At 43.7% G+C, this 10337-nt stretch overlaps 1 long non-coding RNA gene across 1 annotated transcript; it reads left to right on the top strand.

Moving 5' to 3' along the window:
• The first annotated feature begins 4804 nt into the window (after positions 1-4804).
• On the top strand, positions 4805-10030 carry LOC141738350 (uncharacterized). Its single transcript, XR_012585372.1, has 3 exons — positions 4805-5061; positions 9011-9079; positions 9446-10030. It is a non-coding gene; the product is annotated as an uncharacterized LOC141738350 (long non-coding RNA).
• The last annotated feature ends 307 nt before the right edge of the window (positions 10031-10337 follow it).

Here is a 10337-nt window from a genome sequence, read left to right as displayed (position 1 = left end):
GGAAGTTGAGTCACAGTCTCGGAATCGCTGAGGACACCCTAATGCCTAAAACAGCTGCAAGGATCCAGCCCAACTCTGCTTTTGCTGCTCCCGTTTAGCTGCTGAAGAAACAGCACCTTGGCTTGGGCCCGGGGGGGTCACGGGAAGAGACGTGAAGGTGGTTCCACTTTGTGGTCACATTTGGGTGGACGGTGCACAGCTCACCCGGCCGTGCCCTGCTGTGCTGTGGGGCATCAAGCAGGACCTTGCAGGGCTTGTCTGACTTCTGGCCCTGAACCCCGGAGCCCAGGGTGAGAGAGTCCTAACTCAGGCCCTAGACAGGGACCTCTGCATGGGGGCTCCAGGAGGGCTCAGTGTCCTCTTCTTCCTCCCCTTCCCATCCCAGGCGTGAGCAGAAGCAGGGAGGGATGGAGACCTGCAGCCCAGATGAGTTTCTGCAGCGGGGCCCTTTGCTGCACAACATCTGCTTGGAGCAACCCTGGACGCTTCAAGGTGTCGTGAGTGTTGTCCTGGGTTTCTTTTCCTGCGTTACGTTCTACAAGGCAATGACAATTCGCTCTGCTGCCCGTTTTTCGGCACTAAATAATTTGCTGTTAAATAGTCTGTTTGTTCTGTCTGTTTGTTTGTTCCCTAGGTATTTTTGCTTTGGATCCCCCCCACCATCTTCCCTTCTTCTGCAGTGGCTTTCACACCCTACCTGCTTGGTTTTGATTTAAAATCAGCGTATTTTTGTCTCCACCTAGCAGATGCCCTGAAGGTCTATCAGAAATCCTTTTTTTTTTATTTTATTTTTCTCTCAGAAGGCCAAACTCAGAAGATTTTACCATAAATGCTTAACTGCATCTATAAAAGAGGAGCTAGACCCTTGCTTTCCGTGATTTCAGACTATTTCATGCTGAAAGCTATCTTCCAAGTGTTTTGGGTCTTTTTTTTCCGGTAGCTACAACAGTTGATAGATCCTTTGCACGTAAAGGCTGGTTTGTGTGTAAAATTTTGGTGGCTGATGACAGCATGAAATTAATTTACTTTTGGGTTGCGCACAAATGTTTTCCTGTAAAACAGTCATCCTGGATCATTACCCAAGGTGAATGATTCATGTGAAAATGATAAATGTTTGTGCTGAATCGTGGTGTTTGTGACACTCATTGAAGGCAGTATCAGCTCTTGTTGCTAAGCGACGCTGCCTATTTAAATAAAAAGGTAGGGGTGCCTTTTCTATCCTCGTAACCTGTAGAAAGATTATCCGGGTTTATTTCGTTAGAAGGAGGTGTTAATGGGTTTATTCTACAATCACAGTTTCCCATCCCTCCTTCTTCATTCTTTCTAATAAGATTAAATTCTCTTAATGAACAAGGTGATCACATTTCTATTTTACTTAAGCAGTAGAAGTTACCCTAAATAAAGCCACATATTGTCACAACAGTGTTAGAGTAAAAGCCATGGTTCCTTTAACATTCCATTCTCATACTGGGAAGTTTACTTCAGTAGGAAAAATCATGTCACCCATGACAAGATACTTTACATTTGAAATACCAAATTATACGAGTGCCAAATAGCAAATAGATACAAGAAGTATTCTGGTTGCATGGCTCCTAAGTTTTCATGTCAATTTTGAAAATTAGACTCTACCATTTCTATTTCTTTTGTCTTGCAAACTTGGTCTGGGAGACTTCTGCTGCCTGTCTTCTGCCGACACCTCTGAGAGCAAGGGAGGCCTCTTCCAAAGACCTGCTCTCTGGAGACAGTGGTCCTTGAGCGGATCCCTGCAGTCTGAACAACCTTTCCTCCGCTGCAGGTGTGTTGGCATGCCGTGCTTCGTTTGAATTCTTCGTTTCTTGAAGAAAAGGAGCACGTGGGTTTTGTCAGATTCACTCAAGACAAGGTTCAAGTGAGAACCTGGGAGGTTCAGTTCCAAACTGATGAAGAACAGTTCCAAACTGTATCATAAATAACTGAATATCTTTGTAGTATCACGCAAAGTTTCACAATTGTGGGGCTCGAGCTTCATTGCTCACCCAGTGTGAAAGCAGTATATTCAGTACATGCATTTTTTCTTCATCGTATTTTCTGAGCAGTGATATTAGTTAATGTCACAGCCCTTGCTTTTCCTGGAATGCTGTTGTGTTTCCTCATAGCCTGACCAGATTCAAAATGCAGAGGACTCTCTCATACTGAGACATGTAGTTATTTCTTGGCCTGCTATTATTGATAACATCTGTCTCAGTATTATAATCTAGTTCTCTGCTGCACTGGCAGCCAAGAAATGTGGTGCTTCGGGATCAAAAATATAACTGGTTTTGTTCTTGCAAAAAGATTTTTTTTAGATGAAACTATTTAATTCCCTGTGAATTGTGAAATGAGATCGGTTTCACTGACACAGAACAAAAATATTTTCAAAACAATTTTAAAACTTTTTTTTTAAAATGCTGGGCTTTTCATTTTGGGTTGGATAAAACCTGGGTTACATTCCCGTCCTTCCAAGTCTGACCTGCCTCCTGACCAACCTGACCAGCCTCCCTCCAAAAATGTCTGCCTTCACTGTTCGAACAAGAACACTTAAAAACAATTCAATGCAACGATAGCAACTTCCAAATAAAACATTTGGAGTTCATCAACATGTATCATTTTACTGGGTTTAGCATGATTCATTTGGATGTATAGCACTGCTCTGCAAACACTTTTAAAATTGTTTTCTCCTAGTTCGGGATAAAACAAAATTTGAAACCTGCAGCGTTTCAGGGGAAAATGGCATTTGCAGATTTGTGTTGGCTCTTTCCAGGAGACGTGGCTTGCCGCGCTCAATCACTCACCGTTCCTCGTGTACGGATGGCGGACTGTAACGCCCACCTCACCTGTGCGAGCACAGAGTGATGCATAAATGCATCTTACAGAAAGGTCAACCAGTGATCACAAGCAACGGTAGGAGATGGGATCAAAATGCCATCGGGTTTTACGTGTTCCTGCAGAATGGGATCTTTTTTCAGATAAAAACCAACCAAACAAAAAGAAAAACAAAAAAAAAAACCCACCATGGTTACTTGACAACTTTGCTTGCATACTTTTAATATATTTTCAAGTCCCTCCATGACTTGTTTAGTCACGTTTAGGCCAGCAGCGAGCTGCTGGTCCTGCTCCACACTTCGCCACCATCCTGGCTTCTCCTGGAATTTTGCTGATAAAACCGGCTCGTTTAATAAAAAGTAAATGATAAAGCAAAACAAAACAAAACCAAACCCAAAACCAACCCAAAAATGTCACAATGTGATAAGCCCGAGAGAACGAGCAGCTGAAGCCCGGCGGCAGCAGCCCGGCTCCCGGCTCCCGCCGCTGCCGCTGGCTTGAGCAAGGGCTCCCCCTGCGGGAACGGGACCGGCAGCCTTGCCCAGGAGGGGCTGCGGCCTCGGGAGAAGAGAAGGAAATCCTCCGGCTTTCTCCTTCTCCTAATGCATTCTGAACTGCTAAAACGCATTGCCTGCAAAACCCACCCCCGAAAAAATGAACTCTCTGAATCCGTGTTCCAGTAGGGAGCAAAGCAAGCCGCGCGCTGCTGAAGCGGTGATGCTGACGGGTAAGGGTTTGCTCTCTCCGATGCTGTTACTACATCGTTAGGGCTTGCCTGGAACCAGTACAGGTTGCCTGAGCTTTTCATGCGTGAGAGCAAACCGGGAACACTCCCCTCAGTGTCTCTGTGTGCGCACGTACACGCTGCTCCCTCTCCATGTGCATCCCCGCTCTCTTTATTCATTTTTTCATTTTGTGGTTGCTAGCCATGCAAAGTGTGGGTATTTGGCATTGTACCTGTCAGAAGGAACGCGTCTTCTGTACATGTCCCCTTGCTGTGGCCGAGCCTGTTCACTGTCACTCGGTGACAGCTGGGGTTCCTGGAGAGTTTTACGGCGGGAGAGCAGCTGAATGTTGATGCTCCTGGAAATGCCCGGCAGGGTGAACATTTTCTCACAGCTCTTGTTCATGACAATCCGGCAGGCAGTTCCCTATTACTTTTTTTATTACCTCATGTAATTTGTCTGCGAGCTGTCATCTTCTGAGTTTATATATGGCTAAGTGCAATCCCTCTCTTTAGCGAGTGAGAAACGCGGCTCCCTGATAGCTGGGGTCTCTTCTGCTGCTGTGAAAATGATGGTGTTTTGTTTCGGAGGCCAGAGACCTCCACTCTATAGCTGTCATCTGTTATTTCTGTCATCAGCTAGTGCAGGGTCCCATGCTTTACCACGCTGGATGGTCTTAATGGGATTTATGTGGTTTTTTTCTTTAGGAGGTCCAAGCTCAGTTGCTTGTTGATAAAAGAGAGAGGAGGTTTTGTTCAAGGTCCCCACACACAGACCTGCATTTTGCAGTCTGGGCTTTGCAGGATACCCATCTGGCTTGTGAAAATGATTCCTTTGGGCCTTAGAGGCTTTGAATCCCTATCAGTGATATCTTAACATGAGAATCTTCCTATAGCTTGGCAAATGACTTTGCATCAGCCCAAGGTCCAGTGAGTCTGGGTGAAACATGAAACACTGCTCTAAATTTGCTCTGTCTCAGGCCCGTGTACTTTCTGTGCAGAAAAACAACAAACAAGCAAGTCAACGTCCTTATACCCACAGGCAGCAAAATCCAGAGCTAGCATGACTGAACACAGGCAGGGTGTTCAATTTTCAAAGCACCCCCCCTCTCCTACCTAGGGCTGTGCCACCTGAGTGGAGCCAGCTGCTAAAAGCCCAGGTGCAAACCCTTTTCTAGGAGTCTCTGCTGCTCCTCTTCCTCATTCAGCTCTTCACCGGCTGGTCTGGTGATGCTACGGTGGCCTCCTGCCAGCCGTGGTGAGTCAGGGAGAGGGTCCCGCCTGTCCACGGAGGCCGAACCAGGGCTTGTCTCTGGGGTGGGCAGGACGGGCTGCGGCACGTGTTGCGTTTCCATCCAGGTATTTCTCTGAGTGTATCAGTGACTTGCCCAGGAGGTGGATATTGAACCGAGGCTTCCCAGGCCTTTGTTTCAAGAAGATTTTTCTTCCTTTAAGTAAACGGTGTATTTCTACCCCAAAACGAAAACGAAAATCTGGTAAGTAGCCGTGGTTAAGGTGTAGCTTTTTACCTGAAGTATTAGCTGGAATCTCTTGTGCTTCAACAGCAATCCTTTTAACTCTGTGGATTATTACAGCTGGCCATAAGCAATTCCCTCTGACTTTAATAGGAAAAGGTCTTTCCTTGCTGCAGTAGGTCAGTTTCTGAATTATACTGTGTATTCTTTTCTGCTTTAAGTTTTCTTATGAGACTCCTCACAGAAGAGGTAGGAAATGCTTTCACACCGTCCCTCTGTATAGATAGCCGCTTGCTTACCTTGTAAAAGACCAAGGCTATAACCATTAGCAGCGTCACTGCACCATTTCCCCCCTAGTGTTACCGAAGTAAATATTTCCATAATAGGTAACACAAAAGCTCCCTGGGGAAGAAAAGTATGTATTGTAATGCGGGAAGGTTTCCTTTGCTTGCTTTCAGCACTGTTAACACCGTGTCCTTGCCGGGCTCTGATTAATTGCCCTGCTTTTATCGTGATTAGCACATTTACCATTAGGCTGGCCAGCTGTCAAGCTGAATTCAATCATAGTCGACAAGTGCAAACTGCCTTTGGGATTTTACATTTCTAACTGATCATCCCAAGAAGATATAAGGCCCAAATCTCCCAGTCCTGCTTATTCCAGGCAGAAAAAAAGCTCCTTCCTGCGCAACTAATGGTGCTGGCTTAATTAACCTAACTCGAACAGGGCATTGCATAACAGCAGAATTGAATCCTTTTTTTTTTTTTTTTTTTTAAGAACAAATTGTATGGAAATTAGATAGTGGAACTGCTTAGGCATCCAATATTCAATTACATCGGGCTCTAGAGGAGAAAACACTTATCGGACAAATTGGATATCGTTTTTTGCCTGCTTCTGAAATGCGCACAGGGGTATCGATGCGCGACAGGAAGCCGGGATGCAGGGGGGAGGGATGGGGAGCTGGTTTTCTTACAGCTCTTCTCATTTCTTACAGCTCTTCTCATCACTACTTATCACTGCTCTCTTACAAGGGAGAGACCAGACACAACCGTCGTCCAGAAGTGTCATTTGAAAAACAAGCAAAAAAACCCAACCAAACCTCCCCCTCTATTTTTTTGGTGGTGGGGAATGAATTCTGTGTCTTGAGCGAGATAATGCTGCTGCAATTTGAGAAAGTCTCAATCCACAAGGTCAGGTTCCAGCCCCTGCGTGATGCAGCAGCTCGGCACCCATAGGCTTTCTTTTACTTTGTGGACCATCTCACCTGATGCTGCTTTGCTATGTTGCTTCTGTGATTTTTGTCACTGCCGCTAGGGATCTAATTCTTCTTTTCAGGCAAAGTGACTGGGGAATGCATAGGATGTTGTGGTTTATTGAAGTTAGACATTTTTCAGATTTCAGGGATAAACAGATGCGTGGAGCCCACTCTGGATTTCATGAGGAACCCCATGGTCATCAAGTAACCCGATCTGCGTGCAGACTGCAAAGCCTGAACTCCAGTTTAGAAATAATACCAGTGAAGGGAGATCCTTTGTGGAAAATTACCCATTCCTCTATCACCTGTAGCAAAGCTCATATTTACACTACCTAGCGTTCAAATGTCTATTTAAAATAGCTGGTTTATGGAGGCAGGGGAGGAAGGCTGCAGCACATCTACTCTTAGGACATTGTTCTCTCTTGCTGTCTACTAGTTCCTCTCTTCCTCTGCTGAAACTCAAGCTTGGTAGGGACAAATCAGCCTCTGAGCATGAAAGGACAATAGACTTTCAATGCCAGAACAGCAATTACAGTTTAGGTCTAATAAATTTGATTTCTAGAAAAGTACTGTAAGTAGCCTAAAAAGTATAGTATAGTATAGTTGATGTAGCACAAGTATTTCACTGTCCCAAAGTAGCTGGTATACAGGTGGCTGGATTTTTACAATTGTTGCTTGGTAAAAGTCATTAAGGCCTGAGCTCATCGCCACAGGGGCAGCTGGTGCCCTCTCTGATGCTTAGAGATGACTGACGGGGTTTTTACCAAATAAGCCAGACAGGAGCATTTTCTGGGTTAAATAAACCAGAGCTGTACCCTGCATAGCAGACTTCTGCTCTGTGGGTTGTAGCATTCTCAGTGCTCTGGGTTAAAATAACGCTATTGCCTGCTTTTGTACAACAGCAGCATCCTCAGCTTTAGCTCTGCAGAGGAAACATCTCCATCACTGCCGGTGCTGAGATGGTAAATACCCTGTAAGTCTAAGACTTGTAGCCGAGAGCAAGCGTGACTGTAGAGAAACAATGTACTAAAGCAGAGGAGGAAAGGTTGCATGGAAGAGCCGAAGTGCTAATGTTTCTATGATTAATAATCACCTACTGCCTGTTCCACTTTACCAAATGCTACTGTAAATAACAGTGTACCTTCAGCATAACGAATTTCCCCCAGCTCATCTGAAAATCTCTTTATCTGGGTATTTTGGCTTTCCTCCATTTTGGCTGAGTAGAACTGTTTCGTCACTGTGAAACCACTTGAGAATTTCAGTTGAACAGGACAAAAGGAAAAAACAAAAATCTGAAAGAGCAAATGGCAGCTCAGTTTGAAAGAGACTTCATGTAAGCAGAGAGGCCCAGGCTGGCAAAAGCTAAAACGTGACAGGGTCTTAAGTTTCTTTGTACAGTCTGGATGACCATTTTTTCAGAAATATGCCTTTTCTTTTGTAAAGGAAGGCTCTATAAAAATGTTGAGGGCTTTCTGCTTACCTAATCTGGCCTCGAAATCTTACTCACTGGCTTTATTATTTTCTTTTTAAAACTTTGTATAGAGCCAGGGTTTATATAGCAGGGAAATATATTCAAACCTAAAACCATACTAAGATGAGTTAAGGTTTTGGGTTGACTCTAGTGGTCTGTAAACTTGTGATTCTAGCCAAAGCTCCATCCTCACCTCATCCTACTCTGCTCAAGCACCTGACTTGTTTGGTTTTGCCCTGCCATTTTTCTGCGCCTTCGTTCCCAAGAGATATAGGAGAGAGGTCATGGGCTGTCACACAGGTCTGAGCTCTCGCACCGTGCCTGGCCAAGCTCTGGTGGGCACTGGGACCGCACTGGTGGTGGGCTGCCTGGCTGGCAGCTTTGGTACGCGCACACACACCCCTACGATTTTCCCCCTCCATCACAGTGATGGTGTGTGAATGCATGCAGTAGAACCAGAGTTTTGGTACTCCCATGTGTTTCTGTAAATGTTTTCCTAGAAACAGTAAGTCTGTGTTCCTGAGTCTGCATATGTTTTTCTACACTCTGTCTTTACTTATCAAATCAATTGAATTCAAGCCAGCATCAAATACTGGATTCATATTTAGTACAGATTTAATATTATCCTGGAAATTTAGAGTGAGGATACTGTTATATTATAAAAGGCCCTGTGGAGAGCAGAGGCTCCTTGTGATCTGCTGTGCATGATATACAGCAAGGAAGCTGTATATTAAAATAAAAAAATCTAAGAAACTAAAATCTAATCTATCTACATAAAGGGTGAGGGGGATCCAGGCACGGAGAAGTAAAGCAAGTAAAAATCCATCAGCAGAACTGGGTTGAAAACCTAGGACCCTGTTTGCCAGTGTCCCTTTCCATCAGTAACTTTGCTTGTCCTGTACTACCTTGGCCACTTACCAACAGAAGAGTCTTTGGGCTTTATTTGTGATTTTTTTCAACGAGTTAATGATTCACACCGTCAACGTGCTTGAGTTCTTTTGGTAAATACGCAAATACCAACCTTACTGGAAAGTTAACGATGGAATGATTTTATTTTTTTTTTTTAAGAGTAATCAGATGATGAGCATCAAATTACTTTCAGATACAAATGGAAGTACATCCTAAAGGAACTGTAGCCAAAAAGAATGAAACCCAGAAAAGGCATTCTTGTATTTTTTCAAGGAAAGACTGGCACTGATAAAAATCCATCACCCAGTAATTTTCTGTTTTCTTTCATCTGATTCAGATTTAGGGTGAAGGAAGCTTCTGAGTTCTGGTGAGGATAACCAAGAAGATAAACCTTATCATCCCTCTTGTAAGTGGGGGAGATTTTTGCATGGGTAGAACATAGCATCCTGTACACTTGGGACTTAAGAGTTTTCACATGCTTTCTTGCATCATATCCAGAAGGTATTGGATAAGCTCTATTATGGAACATGGTGAAAACTGTGCACGTGGCAACATGAAGTTGTTGGTTATAAATGAATGCAACAATGACACAGGGATATTGCCTCTAAAAACTGCCCCGGTTTTATATGTACTGAAGTATTCAAGAAGATACACCATAATAGGCTTAAATATTAATATTTCACTTCACCATAAATACATTTTCTAAAACTGTGTGCTCCTCATCCCAGGTGTCTATTTTAAATTGTGTACTGTCAATGTATTTTTCACTCAGGTTCTACTTTTGGAAGTGGTTTCCAGCTCTGTGGTGTTGAGATCTGCGAACCTTTGTAACAATACCTATAAATACACGAAATCGATAATGTCGTTCTTCTGGGTAATGTTCTTACCTAGAAAGATGTGTAGGGAGTATTACTCACCATGCAGTTAGTGCGTGTTTCTCAGCTGCAAACACAATCGGGGTAAAGAGATCATCAGCAACAAAAACTAAGTTACAACTGGACCTGAAGATGGATCACCCTGTCTTCCAAAGGATTAATTTTATCATACATGAAGAGGAAACAAAGAAAATGGGAAAGGGAAAAAAAACCAGCAATACAGAAATATAAAAAGTAAATATAAAAGGACTAGGAATCTCACAACTTTGGCCTGCCTTATACCCCACTCAAAAAAAAACTCTGCGTCTTTCAGGTAGCTCTGTATACATACTACACATTGGAGGGCTAGGGCCACACAATAAATCAGGTTTGTAGCCTGCTAGTTCATGGAAAACCCTATTTCAAAATAAATTTTCCTGGGTGTGATTTGGTAGCTTGCATCTGTTTCCCATGGAAAAATCTTTTTATAATGGAATACCTAACAAAGCTTCATTTCCTTGCTGAGAGCATACTCAAAACTACACAAGGAATTGTTTCTTACAGTGTTAAGGTAGCAATGAATTGGAGAATCCATAGAAAAAAACTCCTTACATATCTGGATTAGTTTCACAATAAATAGTTGTTCAAAAGATCTGTCACGACATTGGGGGTTTCTTGTGGCTGAATACTGGGATGGGTGCACGAGTTGCACGCATCCTTTTCATGGCCTTAGCACCTCCGGGGCAAAGAAGGACAGCTTTGCGGCATGTTGTCATGGAGCTGCTGTCTCCGAGAGGTGATGCAAAAGGA

Source organism: Larus michahellis, chromosome 2 (genome assembly GCF_964199755.1).
Source record: "Larus michahellis chromosome 2, bLarMic1.1, whole genome shotgun sequence".
NCBI classification, from domain to species: domain Eukaryota; kingdom Metazoa; phylum Chordata; class Aves; order Charadriiformes; family Laridae; genus Larus; species Larus michahellis.
Note: the sequence above shows the minus strand (reverse complement) of the source record. Positions and strands in the feature narration are given on the sequence as shown.